Source organism: Athene noctua, chromosome 5 (assembly GCF_965140245.1).
Source record: "Athene noctua chromosome 5, bAthNoc1.hap1.1, whole genome shotgun sequence".
In the NCBI taxonomy this organism is placed as follows: Eukaryota; Metazoa; Chordata; class Aves; order Strigiformes; family Strigidae; genus Athene; species Athene noctua.
Window position 1 is genome coordinate 24,268,684 of NC_134041.1, and position 16,060 is coordinate 24,284,743.

At 37.2% G+C, this 16,060-nt stretch overlaps 1 protein-coding gene across 6 annotated transcripts in view; it reads right to left on the reverse strand.

The window, feature by feature from the left end:
- The window catches only part of VAV3 (vav guanine nucleotide exchange factor 3), a 172,993-nt gene that overhangs the window by 117,679 nt on the left and 39,254 nt on the right, over positions 1 to 16,060 (reverse strand). Inside the window, exon 1 of one of the 6 annotated variants that reach the window (XM_074906708.1) lies at positions 1,367 to 1,396. The exons of the other annotated variants lie outside the window; for them this stretch is intronic. The gene's annotated coding sequence lies outside the window, so the exon portion shown is untranslated. Of the gene's footprint in view, positions 1 to 1,366; positions 1,397 to 16,060 lie in introns of those variants that run through there. 6 annotated transcript variants of the gene reach the window in all.

Sequence of the window (16,060 nt, forward strand, 5' to 3'; positions counted from 1 at the left end):
AAGGGTTTTTTGTGACTGACAGGAGCCTGCCAGCAACTCTGAAAAACAGTTTGAAACCGGGTGCCAAATGCTTTTATTCAGAGGCAGCAAGGGGAACGCGACTGCTGTAAAAGCTGGCTTTGGCAGTCATGCACGTTTCCTCTGAAGAGAGCCTCCGCTCCAGCTGCCAGAGAAGAGAGCTCAGAAGTGCTGCCCTGCTGCTGGGGGGAAACCTGGCTGGCTCCAGGCATGCAAACCTCCACACCATGCATGCATTGCCCTAGGGAAGTCTCATCTTGCATCCATTTTCTTCAGTGTCTCCACAGTGTCTTCACAGATAAAGTGGCAGGAAAGTCCTCCAGACTAAAGAAAAATCGCCAAGACAAAAACCTCCTGGGTGTTGCCTCTTTCTGTTTGTAGATAGGCTAACTACTGAGATGCAAACTGCTGGTACTTCAAACGCTGAGAATCAACAATTACAAAAGATGTAACATTTTCTCCAAAGCCTTCTAAGAAGGAGAGGTGCGGTGGAGAGGGGGGCAGTTTGGCACCAAAAGGCAGACAGGGCCAGAGAGACAGAAGAATGTAATTTTAAAATAACACTCTCGAAGATCTAAGAGAATAGATGACCTAATGTCCAAAAGGACAGGTTAAGGCTGGGCATTATTTTCCCCTTTTAGTAAAAATAAAGCATCTGACACTGTTAAAAATATCCAAAACTGAAGAGTTCTGTTGTTGACTCTAAATTATACCAATAAACACTTGATGTCATAAGTTTACATTACAGATGTAAAGTATCTAACATTTTTCTCTAGAACAGCAGTTAAAATAAAAGCATAAATGTTGTTTCCAACAATAGCAAAGGGCAGGTTGGACCCCTCACTAACCAAACTCCTCCTCCACCCCTTTCACACACTGAATATTTTAAACATTTTATCCCTTTTATAGGGAATGATATCTCTGATCACGCAAACTCCTGAACTGGAATAGTGGGACTGGCAGACATAGCTACATAGGAATGCACACATGACTCCTAAACAGTACTTAAAAATAAAAAAAAAAAAAAGAGAAAGAAGGAGAGAAGCAAAACTGAATGCTCCCCAGGAATTTGTAAAATTGAATGCCATATTATTAGGATTGTAATGATCAAGTCTAATCAGTATCCAACTGTGGACACAAATGTATGCGCATTAAACAAAAACTGTGCTTAAAACCCCATTTTCTCAAACTTTAGGTCAGCGACGAGGCTACAGTTACTAGTCCAAGAGCATGAAAGGTTCCCTAGACAGTTCTACTCTTACAGGGAACTGAAAAAGTCCAAACTGCACAAGCAGCACAGCGCTGTTAATCTCTTGGTTTGTTTTGTCCAAAAGGCCAAGACACTCACCAAAGCTTACATGAGAGGAAGGAGTTTTAGCAGCCGCTTCCTGTCTGCAGCTCGTGGTTTTGGTTCTATGAATACCTTCCAGCCCTCACCATGCCTTCAGGGAGGTTAGATCTGGATTGGGTTTGGGGTGGTTTTTTAAGATGTTGCTTGATGAGTGACAATCTTCCTTAAAGCACTGCTGTGAGATAAGCAGAGAATTTGAACACTGAAGCGAATAGAAGGACTGCAGACTGCCTTCAAGCATACTATTCTTGTAAAAGACTGAGAATGAAAAAGGATTTTGTCCTTTCTGGTGCATTTATTACATTTCAGGTTTTGCGTGGAGTGCAAAGGAATATAAGAGGATATGCCTACAACAGTACTGTACAACCTAGCTGCTATTAAATCATTTCAGTTCCCATCATAATAAACTTTATAAGGATAAGCTGTACTTGGAAACAGCATCTTCAAACTGCTAAAGTACTTGCTTTCAATGCTTTGTAAAAACTTATTGATGATACCACAATTTTTTACTATATTTTATATGGGTCATAACACTAATAAAGGAAAAAAAACTTTTCCCCATGTTTTAAACAGCACATTTTAATATAATCTTATTTTTTTCCTAAATGTAAGCATCCCTTTTAAAGTCCTTATTGACAAAGGTTTGAGTTTGAACAGAACCTTTTTCTTTTTTTCAATATAGGAAGGGACATAAGGCAAAGCTGTGTGTTTTTCAGAGTTACACTTCTTTTGCCACTGTCCTTTAACAGACCTCAAAAAACTACTCTTACATGTTTGAAAAGAACAAGCAAATTCTTTTAACAGCAACCACCAGTCTGGGTGTTCTTGACCTTGGATGTTTAAAATTAGCATACAAATGTTTTAAAAGGAAACAAGTGCTTTCGTATTCATTATTGATTGTACCTCAAATACTGTTTTAGGCATACATCCTGGAGTTTAAGTGATGTGTGGTTTCTTCACTCCCACTGTGTTATTCCACTTAAATATTTAAACTGATTCCTTGTCTATTTTGCTATTATCAAGAAGGATACCTAGAGGAGGCTGCGCAATGGAGCTTTTCTTCCTCTCTTTGGCTAAAAGCAGAGGAAGATCTTTCTCTTCCTGTCTTGAGTGAACCAGTCACTGCACACTTCTCCCTTCTCTGAATTTACTTAAACATTTGCCTGTATAGATTCAACTAGAGCATGGCTTTGCTGAATGGTACCAAGTCACACTTGAACCATGAACTGAATTTACTCCAGTACATAATCACTGAAGATAAGGTTATTTATTAGGGGTAAACACACACTGTATGTCCCCTTATTCTCTGTGAGAAAAAAAATTCCCTGCTACAGTGGGTAGTGCAAAGGGAACTGAGCTGTTCTCTTCGATGCAATTACCCTCTAACTCTCGCCCTGAGTGGCTTACAAAAGCCCAAGGCTACCTTTTAAGCCTCACTTCTAGAGATCTGTTCCATACCGCAAAAGACAAGGGATTGGATCAGTCCATCTGAAAAGCATTGTGCTTACCTTCAACACTACAAAAAGATACACAGGACACAGGATGGCATAACTCGCATTCACTGTCCTTATTTTTAAAATCATTATCTTTGATACAGGATTTAAAAAATATATAGTTAAGAAGACATCCTACGATGGGAATGGCAATACTATCAACTTCTGTTACAGAAACCTGACAAGAGCAGTGGTTTGGTTTTTTCCCTAATCGTCTGTTCATTTAGATTTAAAAATATATATATATATATAACTACACTTACTGTAGTGAAAGCAAATACAAAGTGAGATTTAGGTTTTCATTGTGTTTGTACCTAATTCTCCATGAGTTGGATCCTTATACTGAAAACTACGAAATGAATGAAACTTAGTTGCTAATTTTATTTTATACTGCTTAATTTTTTTCTTGCTTTGGTCCCTTGAACATGCAGTGGCTTGCAGGTTGTATCATCTATGCATAGATTTTTCCCCTCAGAATGAGTACTGCATTTCCAAAATGTCACTGCAGAAATGCACAATCAAGGGAAAGTGGGATTCCTTTCTTTTTCTTTGTATTTGTACTTAACAGTGATAACCTACCTGTGCTAGTCAGTGTCTGACATCATATCCTCCTTTGCACTCACACTGCTTTTGTCCTTATGTTGCCTATGACAAAATTAAGCCAGCCAGACCTCAGAGAGCTTACCATCTAAAAGATGAGTTAGAAGACAGAAAAGACAGACAAACAAAGCACTTAAGGGTAGTTCATTTAAAATTACTTCTTTTTTTGAATTTTCATTTTTATCAAAAACACACATCTATTTAGGTCAATGTTTCTTCCCAAGCCAGCCACCTATTAACATTGTAAAACAATGCACAGAAGTATCTGAATACAAGCAAAACAAAAGTATTTGAACACAAGAATAATTTCAGATGATCAAAAACTCACCTCCATACCAGGAATAACATCGTATTAGGTGTTATGCCCATAGTATTAAACAACAAAGTGTCAAAACCAGATCTCATAACAACTCTACATCCCTGGTCCCTCCCATCTCAAATCCAAACTCTACGGTCTATGACATGATGCTATCCCTAGTTAAGGAAAACAATATTTGCTTTAACTCTTCCTGTCACAGGGGCGCAGGAAGGGGCATATTCAGGAATGCCTTAATAGAACTGTGCGGTTTCAGGCACTCCAGTACTCTTACAGGAGAAAAAAGTTTGAAGTACTATTTTGAAGAATGCTTTATTCTTCTGTTATATCAATATCTGAAGATGCATGGCAGCCAAATGTCTGATACTAATCTAAGAACAGCCACACCTGAACTAAACTGCAGAGAGAAATCAAATTTCTGGATAATATATCTAACAATGTTAAGTGACTCATGAGACGACTTTCAGATAGGGACTCGTTCTTCAATTTTCACTTGTTTGGAGATTTAAAAGAAGATTTTTTGTTCTTCAAGTATGTGATAGGGATCATGCTATGTATTTTAGATGCACATACTGTGATAAATAAGAGCAAACCACAGATACCTATCACTAGCCATTTAGTTATATTTAATATTAAGATGTCTCTTGGGATTTCACCAGCGCTATGAACTTCAAAAGTTTATGTTCTCTGCCTTGTGCTCTTCATCCGCTTGTTTCTGCCCTGCACTTCAGGTTGCTACTGTGCTAACCCAACTGTTAGAATGGTCATGTCACAAATTACATCAGAGAACCGACAGGCAGAGAGGGAGGGACTGATTTCCTAAAGTGTTATTCTGAAGGGCAGATGAGCTCCTCTACTTATTTCCCAGCTCAGCCACACCAACACATACACTGGCATGACAAAGGGAGCAGAGCAAAGGAGAGACAGTAACTTCTGACATTAATATTGCCTCCTAGAGTACATAGGACTATACTTCACTTTTCTTCTATAGTGTTTATAGGCATTTCCAAATATTTTATGTGGAATTGTGCTTATAATAAATGCATTTGTGAAAGGGCACAGGACTGAACACATCCCAGATCGATAAAGTTTTATGAACTGTTAACCAAAGTCCAACTTCAGTCCTAATTATTCATGACAAAAACACCAGTAGCATATAAGAGTTCAATCAAACTCTTCACATTGAGTTGGACATTTCAGTCCAACACAGTGTGTCCAAACCAAACACAATATCCAGAGTGTTATTTAGATCCACTGCAGTCAATCTCAGCAGATACCTAACAGTGAACAAACATAAGATCAAGCGCAGATGAGCAGGCACACCTAGAAAACACACCACAAGTAATGCTGAAAACTACTGTTTGTCCTAGACAAGAATAAGCTACCAGAGGAAGCCATGCTTTATGAACATCTGGCTCCCACATCTTTTGCAGTCAATGCACAAAGTCATTTTGATAAGATAAAACTAGAAAAAAAATATATTGCGATCAACCAATCTTGTATAAGCACTCTGCTTTTATCTAACATACAAACCTTATGTGATGCTAGTATTTTCCTCATAGTTTGTCATAGGTATTATGGTCTCATTGAAAGTCAGTGTTTGTGGTAAAAAGAGTTAAATTTTCATAAGTCGACTGCCCTGGGGAAAAAAAAAGAATTCCAAATATCTAAACCTTTCTTCAGGTCAGCAACAAAATTCACAAGCTTTATGATAAGCACAAGTTGGGAGGAAATGTTTGGAAATTGTAGTCCATGTCCAGCAGCAACCTGAGTTATACTTCTACCTTCTCCATTTTTTATATAAAACTTCAAATCTGAATCAGAGACCAGTTAAAATGTACACAAGTTGACTAACACTAAATAAATTGACTGAAACAGCCTCAATGCCAAAATTTCAAAGACTCTGTTAAGCATCAGTAGTTTTATCCCACGCTAACAGTAATGTTTCTTAAAATTGTGTCCCTCAATATGACTCCCTTTTCACTTGCCAAGAATTAATTTTACTGCTTGCAGATATTTCCAACACCGCAGAAATTCTCTTGATGCACTCATACCAAAAATAGTTGCTTCAGGGATAAGATAGCATCAAAAACAGTGAAATAAAGCAATGCTTAAGTGAAGCAGATGCATAAAATGTCATCTCAAAACAACAGCGAAGTCGGACCGTTTGGAGAAAGGGAAGTTTTGGGAAAGATGAGAGATGTCAACAGGAGAAAGATGTGAGAAAGAAAATTGAAGGAGAGAGGATGAGGCAACGGAGGAAGAGGAGAAATCTCATTTTAGGAAAGTAATGTTGTCAGCTTCTGAAGGGGTGTGAGATGACAAAAATGTCATCTCAAAAACTAGGAAACAAGATAAGAAAACGGAAACCAAACCTGAAAAGCAAATTAAATATAAAATTAGAACAAAGTCACAGTTCCCTCAATGGTAATTTGCTTCCAAAAACAGATGATGCATGTCTTCCACAAAAAGGAACAAAAATAAACACATGCATCACCGTTGTTAGCTCTATTAATGCTGTTAGTTTGTTGCTGTAGCTGAGGTACCTACAGCAGGCATAGCTAACACAACATAGATTTGTGAGGTGAGTGGATCAGCTCAGTACAAGGTACAGCATTTGTTCTTAAGTTAGATTTAACTTTTGAAATGTTTTAATTACTTCTGTTCAAGAATAACAAAACTATTAAAACCACTCTTATACAATACTTTTTAGTATCACTCGCAGACAATGGAGAAAAGCTTTTAAGACCTGCATTACAACAAATGGAAATTATTTTATATTAAGATGAAGGTCTACTCAGTCAAAATTTAGTAACATATGTAACAAAAGGCCAGGCTACTTCAGTAGTTTAATTTTTCAATGGATTTTTGATTATTGATGCACTTAACATTTTCCACTGTCTGTGACACACTGCACATGCACCACATGGCCTCCACCTTCAGAAGCCTACTACAACTTATTAACATTCAACAGAGAAGTCGAGGAAAAACAGCTTCTTACAGGGTTCATTGCCTGGCTTGCTCAAGGCTCCCCTGTCTATGAGAACCTCCGTAGCAAGAGTATTTTTCCCTTCAGAATTTAGTCTGCCAAGTAAAACAACATGGATCAATTTAAAGCCATCATAAGGTCTGAGGCACTCTGTCAGATGGATTCTGTTTTACCAGCCAAGCAGCTTTGATACAGTGGTACCAAGCCAAACACTTTTTTGAGAAGGCTGACCTGGCTTTTAACATTTTACCTAACATTATGAAACAAATTTATGGCCAATTCCCTTGCATACCCAGAACTCTGCACTTGCAAACTTGCGAGAAAACGCAAGTTACTTTGATACCATACCTACATGAGTGACCAGTTTCACTGTATCTGAGCAAGTTGTTTTCAATATGCTCACAAATAGCAGAACAAGATCTAATACTATTAAGTTGAGTAGCTTCATCTACTAGCTACTATCTATTAATGAGTAAATTTTTCATTATATTAGGGGACTGGAAAAGTTTTAAAAATAATCTCATGATTTAGCATAGACAGCAGCTCAACTTCTATGTGAGTTTATGTTACTTTTACTTGGCAAGAGCAATACGTTCTCAAATGCTCATGGAAACAGCCGCCTCTAAATCATCATCTTGATTCATCTTCACTTTCCATTTCTGGGAAAACACTAGGAAAACACCTTCACATTTTGGATTTTTCTTTCTCAACAGGGTAATGCTATAAAGCATCTTTCATGCCTCCCAGAAAAATATATCTAAGGAGAAAAAAGCTTATGCTCACTAACTCATGTTCACTCTCCTAAATAAAACACATCTCTTAACTTAGCCATAACCAGGAACATCCAGACTACATTCCCAGTTGGCTTACTTTCACATACTCCATCTACTTCAACAGTAGGTGCTGAAGACCTGTCTTTTAGCATCAAATTATGCCTGTTGTTAGGCACTGGTGCCCCAGTTGAACAAACCAATGCATCAGTATCCAGATTAGCTTCTACACGAACAAGCAAATTCATTATGTTAAGCATTCTATTTGTCCCCTCTGAACTAGGCAGAGATTTGAAACCATACTAGGCCTGAACAGTAACACACACGAACTTGATGAGACCCTCCTGTAATTCTCCTGCCTCCCAGCACTGGAGAGACACTTGCTAGTGGACAGGACAGCAATAAGAGCAGCACAGAGAACGGCAGCCCTTGCTGGAAGAAGTTGCCACAACAGAACACACAACAGCAACACAAGTGAAAAAAGTCAGGGTCTTCTTTCCGTCATAACTTGAAGGTGTGAAGAGGCTAGCATGCAAAGGGAGAATGTAAGTAACTCAAGTCACCACAATGGCCTTGCAGCCTGTGTTCACACTGAAGTTTTATACTCACAAAAGTTGGTACCACCATTAAAAATGTCTCAGATTCTGCCCCCCCCACCTTTAGATGCCTTTTTTCCTTTATAACTCTTTTTTTCCTTTATATGCCTCAGACAGTTTAGACAGACAGCACTGCATGGAGTCTCTGCTTCCATAAACACACACAAGCAGAAATGCACCATAAAAGTATGAACATAGTGCAAAACATGCTACACTTCCCTGCCTTGCACTGCACTCTCCATTCAGCCTAGAGCCGTGCATTGGCAGAAGACTCTTGCTATTTCTACGTAGCATTTTTCTCTGAAAAGATCTTGATCAGCTTCTGGAGTTCATAATCCAAGCACCTAAGAAGTGTCATCACTCAAGTACTTTTTATTGCTTTGTTTTCTATGACACAAGCCTTGTTTTCTGTATTTAAACACCAATAGTAGTTTTCAGTCACAATTGTGAGTACTGATTTGATTAGAAATAGAAAACTAAATCCTCCTCTCAGATTCAGTGTTCACTAATTTAGTTTTAATTGAGGAGTCAGTTACTGCATCTTGGAATTTGACAAACTCTGAGAAATTCGGGAAAAGTGAATCTGGTATAAACCCAAATTTCTGACCTCTTGAGACATCACAGTAGTTCATATATGCATGCACTGATCAATACCTGTTGTAGACATGAATGATCTTTGCTAAACACCCTTCTACTGCATACCAAACTGACTATTTTTTAATGTCAACTTTTTTAAAAATTAAGAGAGGGAAACATGGTGGTAAAAAAAAAAAAAAAAATCTATAGCTCAGAGTTAAAACATCCTTTTAAGTCATTCCAAATAAATGAAAACATTTTTTATGGCTTACAAATTTTAAAATTTTTTAATCATTATATTGAACAATTTTGTGTCAAAATTGTGAATTCCTTCTTTGCGGCTTCATTTCAAGATGTTGGGGGGGGGGGGGGGTGTTCAGTTTAGACAGAGAAAATAAAACTTTATCAGAACATCAATGCTAAAAATTCTTTTTCCTTTCCAGAGATTTGCTGGTGCCAGACAACACCAAAGACTGTTCTCACTTTGCTATTCAACACACAAAAATATGCTCTGAATCAAATGCAAGAGGAAGCAAATGAAACCACACTTGAAAATTTCTTCTTTACATGACCAAAATGAAGGAAGATACCCACATATTCAAGTTATAACAAATGTATAAGAAGAAAAGAAGGTGAATTGCAGGATTTCCAGTAGGCCTATAGTTCTCCTCTTGCAAGTAGCAAGTACTTATTTGGTAGGCAGCAAAATTTGAAAATATATTTAAATAAGCACAGGAATAACAGGGCCAGTCTCCTGATAAAAAACAAGAGACAAAATGAAACTGCAGAAACAAACCTGAAATGCAGAAATGGAAAATGCCCAAGAAGCACTGTGGGGAGAGGGACATACACTGGACTGCAAGGCAAAGTGAAGACAGAGGCAAAGCATGAAGACAGCAGAGAACACAAGGCAGCGATGAAGAGCAAACAGTAAGTAACCAGGGAAAATTACTTTAAACATTATGTAGTGAGACCATAATTAAGGAGAAATGGTCACACAGATTATGTTCCTTAGGCGTAATGCTAGAGGCAAGGGAGAACAGAGACCAGCACCAAAAGTCAAGTGGAAAGGAAACGCAGCTGTGGGCCCCCGAGCCGGAGGTGAGTGGTCAGAGCAGTCTGCTATCTCTGCTCTCCCACTTCACCACCTTCCTGTATGTATCTCATCCCTTATATCTCTTCCTTCTCACTTTAATATGCACAGATAAAGTGTTGTCTATATTACTTCAAAACCAACTAATTTTAAGAAATCCCAGCAAAACTATAAATAGAACAGCATAAAAATATTTTATCCAATAAATGCCACATACTTATGAACTTGCACCATGGGGGAGACATGCACTGCTACTTGGTATGATTATTGCTTTGTTAACATGAAGTTTGTAAGTAGCACCTTTTCCTAGTGTTTAGGAAACTGTTCAAGGTACAGCTGGACTACTCACTTCCACAAGGGAAACAGAAGGAAATATCTGAAAGCTCTACAATTTGAATAGAAATGTTCTCATGCTCTCCCATTTTAGCTCTGCATCCAGCATCAGCATGCTTAGTGCTGCTGAACCGATGGTTAATCTAATTAATAATACATACAAAGGCAAGATTTAAAACCAGTCTGGTTGTGGCTCCTACAGATTCCAAATTTATGCCACCCATCTGTGGGTGGCAAATCTCCATCAAAAAAATAAAACATAAATGTGAATTACTCTGTAAAAGTTCAAAATCAAAGTGCATGTTATGCCTAAATTCCTAGTCTTTCAGCTATTTCACTAAGTTTTGGATATTATCTAATGCTTTCTAGACACAGGAAAAATACTTTATCTTTCCTATGTTCTGGAAAAAAATGAATTCACATTCCATTTTGTTTAATTTTGTAAGGAAAATGTCTGTAGAAAGTGAGACAATATTGGTATTTTTATTTATTTAAAATCAGATGCCTGGTCTAGAACCCACTTTTTCAATCACAAACCATATGCTAAAGTATGTTAATAATATTAACATAAACAAAAAATATTTATCCTGACTTGAAGCAACCTTGTACTAGTTTGGCCAGGAAAAACCTGTTTGTTTTCTAATTAAGGTACAATCATGCTTTAAACAAACTTTTTTTGCCACAAAATATGCAACTGAGAAAAAACATCTTCTATCCAGTCTACATCCAAGTTAGCATATACAAAAATGTAGACCTCACCACTTTGAAAATGGTTTGACAACATTTCTAATCAGGTGGTGTAAGAACTTTCATTAACTTCACTGAGCTAATACTTCAAGAGTCATAACTAAACTAGTTTCCAACACCCAGATCGTTTCCCACAGATCACACAGACTGCCTGTGTCCATCCACTATGCAGGGTACTCGGGTTGTCTAACCTTTCTTTCTAGTCAGATGAAAAACTCTAAGGGAGGTCCTCCACCTCCCCAGATCAAAACACACTAAAACTCAGTCTCAAAAGAAACTCAGAACTATGTCAGCAATATTTAGTATACCAGAATAAGTTGTAAGAGAGACAGCCATATACACGAGTGCTTAAATCTCAAAAGATGTATACGTTGTACTTTTCAAATAAACCAGGTGACCAAGAGATAAGATAAAATCATAAGAAATCACAACAGCCAAGTAAATATCTTAAATGTAAAAGAAAGAGATCTGAAGGCAAACATGCACAGCTACTCCTGGCTAGCCATTTGTTTCAAACAGCTATGAAATTTCCTATTCCATTACCTATCCAAATGAGAAAAGCATTTAAAAGAGAACTTGACTTTTTTTAAGGGGAAAAAAAAAAAATTGGTCTCACCCTTTGTTCCACTGCTTTGAAAGAGAAAGCTTCTGAAGGCAAGAAAACATTGTATGGGATCATTACACCACATGCAAAGTACAACCTCTTATCAGGACTTTGATAGTGATAATATTTAGACAACAAGTAAAGCCAACTGTTTGGACAGTGGCTGTCACAAGCTTGACATTGTTTTCTTTCCTAATGCCACGTTTTAATTTGCAAGTCTTCTGTGAGGTGATTGGTGATGTCACCTCCTAGTCATCTCCCCAAGCCCAGAAGCAGCTCTTAAGGTATATTCAGGTACATCAGTCAGACAGCATACAGCTACTGCTATGCCTTATACCACTCAGGAAGATTACAAGAGAATTACCTAGCACTGGGGGAGGAAAAAGCTATGTAAAGTACTGCTGAATCACTGTGAAATGAACAGCATCTCTGCTTGGCACTTTGGACTGCACTGTGAGTTATGGACAACAGCTCACCCCAGTGAAGGCTGAATAGGAAATTGTGGAAAACTCCCCACCCCACCAGTGACCTACATTCAATTTTTTGCTCTACTTTCCTGCAAGAGCACAGGCAGTAAATCCTCCCTCAAGTCATTTACGTATTTTGGTTTTTAAAAAAAAGGATTATACAGTGCACTGACTTACTCAGCTAGTATCAATTAGCCACTTCAGGAAACATATCACGTGCTTGCACAATGTCGCTGAGGTATTTTTGCTCAAAGCAGTTCTACTTTAGAAACACTTTAAACCCTTCAGCATCTTAAAGTTGATTTTTGGGGAATGAAGTATCTTTTATGTGAACTAACACTCAATTGGTTTTCTTGAGTAATTCTGCCAAGTGTCCCTTACATGTTCACAGAACAAAATGGTTTTCAGTTGAAGATATATTCAGACCCATATTTAACTCTAATTTGGGAATTTTATTTTATTAAGGATAATATCTACATATAAAATATGCCAAGAATAGAACCTTCCAAACATTCAAATAATACACTTATGTCAGCTTCTTCAGCATCACCCTGCATTGTGCAGTGTACCTAGGCTGCTACTTCATCTTTACAGGCAGGTCTTGAGACCTATGCCTGGCATATTACAATTTTAAACTACAATTGGGTGAAATTTATTAATTTATTTACTTGTAGAGGTTAGCAGCAGCTGAATTGTGTCATTCATTTCACTTTCATTAATTTATTTTTTTTTTACAATACTTTGAATCTCTTCTATAATATTACTTTCTACTTAGCAACTGTCATCAGTTACAACTGTTTTTAAACAGGTTCTCAAGTTTATCATCTAATACATTTATCATAAAATTTTCCACTGAATGATTTAATTATTGAATGGTTCTTTTGGAAATTAAATCCTCAGTTTTCAACCACCAATGTTCACCTTCAAAATCTCATTAAGAAAGCCATGAAGGTGCAAAGTGTTTAATAGAACTTGTCCAAATAAATCTCATCTCATGCTTCAGTTAAAAACATTTAAGACCCAAAACCCAAGCTTGGGTTTTTGGATGGAGCATTTCTGCTGTAACATGTTTTGACCAAAAGAAAAAGCCGCACAGTGTTTGCGCAGAAAGATACATTAATTTTCCCAGCAAGATAGTCAAACTCAACCACTTACAAACAATTTTTTTTTTTCAGATTTATAGATAATTATGTTGAAATACACTCTTCTGACTTACTTTTTCATTACCAAACTATTTTAATTATCCAAGCTTTTCAAAGTCACACAGTACCTGTGCATCTAACATTTATTCATAACACAACTACTGTGTCAGAATTAAAAACATCAGGACACAATTCGTTGTTAGCAAACACCTCTCTAGCCCTGTCACCAACATATTAAGTAAAAGCCCTCTAACACATTTTGTAAACATTTCTCATTAATTTGTACCTATTTTCTTTTTATGAAATACTCAAACATTGTTTCCTGCTGCAAACCTTCACTGCAGGTTTCACTTTCTACTGAAATTGAACAGAAAAAGCAGTGAATGAAAATACAACCAAACTACCAGAGCATTCTTCAGGCTAAACAAACCCTCAACTTTTAATACTTACAAAGAAACAAGCAGCAACTACTGTCTTTGAAAATACGTTATTATTTGGGACTTTTCATTCGAATACACTTCTGCTTTACATAGGAGAACTACCAACTGTAAACAGCTGGCAGGTGGTTTCCCCCTTGCCTGCATGAAGAGGGGGCCTCTACAGACAGAGCAGAAAAATCACAGGCGGCTTTCCACCAGCATACTAACATCTCCTGGGTTTGGCCCCACTGACTCCACGATGTCATTAGCAGCTAGTCTTGGAGAATGCTTACACTCCAGAGGAAATCTCAACACTGCCTAAGAGATGGTTTAAGCCAACATCTCCCTAGCTTGCAATCTGTGTTCCTTGAGTACAGCTCAAGAGTGGCCCAAATCTCTCTGGTGGACGTTTAGCACAGGCACCCTTCAATAATGTTTTGAACTCATTTATATATATATATATATATATATATAGTCTTTTTATATAGATATAGGGTAGGAGACATCTTTCAGTAGAGGAGAAGTTTAGCTATTTCAAATCATTCCAAGGAAATAGGAGGAAAAAAACAAACTTAGTAATTAGACTTTCTCCAACTTTTTTATATTGGAATGGTGCAAAGTCAGTCAACAAATTTACTAATTTAAAACTATGCATAGTTACCGTATCAAGTCAACTGAATTGCTGTTGTCATCATTAGTACATACAACAAAAAGACATTTGGCAAGCAACTTAGGGACAAATAACTATTTCAAGTTGCTCACTTCTTAATATCCTTTTTGTTTGTTTCTGCTTCTTTGCCTCCTGATGTTTGATTTTTATCAAGATGCAGTCAGCTAAGATTCAAAGTGAGCTGCAGGAAACAGCAAGAAGTGCAGACAATAGTGCAAAAATGCATTCCAGGTAATTCATAGTGTTGCTTGTGTCAGTCTCTTGCCCAGGCACAGAGAAATGACACTGAATATTAGAAAGAACAGTTTACCAGTACCACAGCAGTCAAGCTAAGTCTGTTGTAATCAAAACTCTTCAAGGATAAACCAGTAAGAAACTGAATGCTTTCTTATGTAGATCCTACACAAAATGATTTCCCATTTTAAACTGGGGTCCCCAGTTTAGTATTACTTTTAAATAAGCATCCTACTGCATCTTGAACAAAACATCATATGGCTTATTTCAAGACAGACTTTTTTTAAAAGTCAAAGATCTTCTCAGATTCTCTTCTATAGCCTGTGTTAAAATCTCAGACAAGAAGAACTGGAATATGACAAATGGGTTGATTCAGATAGATCCAAAACTAAAAAATACAAAGCAGAAGAAAAAGAGGTAGAGACAAGGAAAACCAGGAAGAAGCATAAAGGCCCAACAAAATAAGCAATAAACTACTTATTAAAGAGCTGAATGAGTAATTTTACAGTAAACAGAGCATCAACAAACAAATCATAAAGATACATTCCTTTGATCCAAAGGAAACGTGGAGATATTGTACTATTTCAATACAGCAGACAAGCACACGGACTGTCCTTGGTCTGCTTATATTTAAATACAATGACCAAAGCTGCTCTGTCACTTTGTCACTTACCATCATTTAATAGTAATAGTGGCTTACTTCTTCAGATACAAGAGTAGCCAAGCGTTCAAACCCCACCCAACCCTGTAAAAATATACTTGAGTCCACATGGCTTAATGAAACATTAGATTTGAATATGACTGTTACAAGCAGACAGAAAGTGTAGTCCAAACCACTCATTAAATTCTCCCCCTAGAAATAGTAATATAAATTCTAAACGAAAAGGATACAAAGCAAAGCCTGAACATGAACAGAGCCAAGCAAGTCTTTTCTCATGGTCTAAAAAAGGATGTGTAGTCAACCCTGTCAGAATGTACTGTTACAGAAAATTAGTATATAAATGAAGAACTCAGATTTAAATCTGAAACTGAAAGCACCTTAAAAACATACACTCTCATAAAACAAGCCCTGAACTCAATGCAAAGTCCAGTCTGAGACTGCCATGACGTAAAGTTAACTAAAATAGGAAAACTTCCAGGTAGTTTGGGTAGCAATAAATATTAATGGTAAAATATTGTTGCAAAAGATGTTAAATTAAACTTTGCTATAAGCTTTAAAGCTCACAGCTCTATGAATGAGAGCAAGTCTTCCCTACCTAGGCTGTGGGAAATTAGTTAGGAAGCTAGACTGGGTTTACCCAATTCTTGGCCAGGTAAATAAAAGGTTGATGTAGAATGGATGGTCTTCTCCAGAGCTGAAACAATGCAGTGACACCAAGTTCTCTTTCTTTCCCTCAAAGCTCCCAAAATATAATAAAATAAAATTAGAGGAATCAAACGGGGGAAAAAAAAACCAAAGGGGATGGAGGGGAGACTCAGGAAATCTCCTTCATTACACAGTGGTGGTATTTTTTACTCAGAATCTAATACCTACAAGCAGACACATGGAACATCAACAGAAAGCAAATGTCCCCCAACTCAAAAGAGGCAGAGTATCATCAAGTAAAAATTGTAAATCCTTTAGCTCTACAATTGCTCCCTA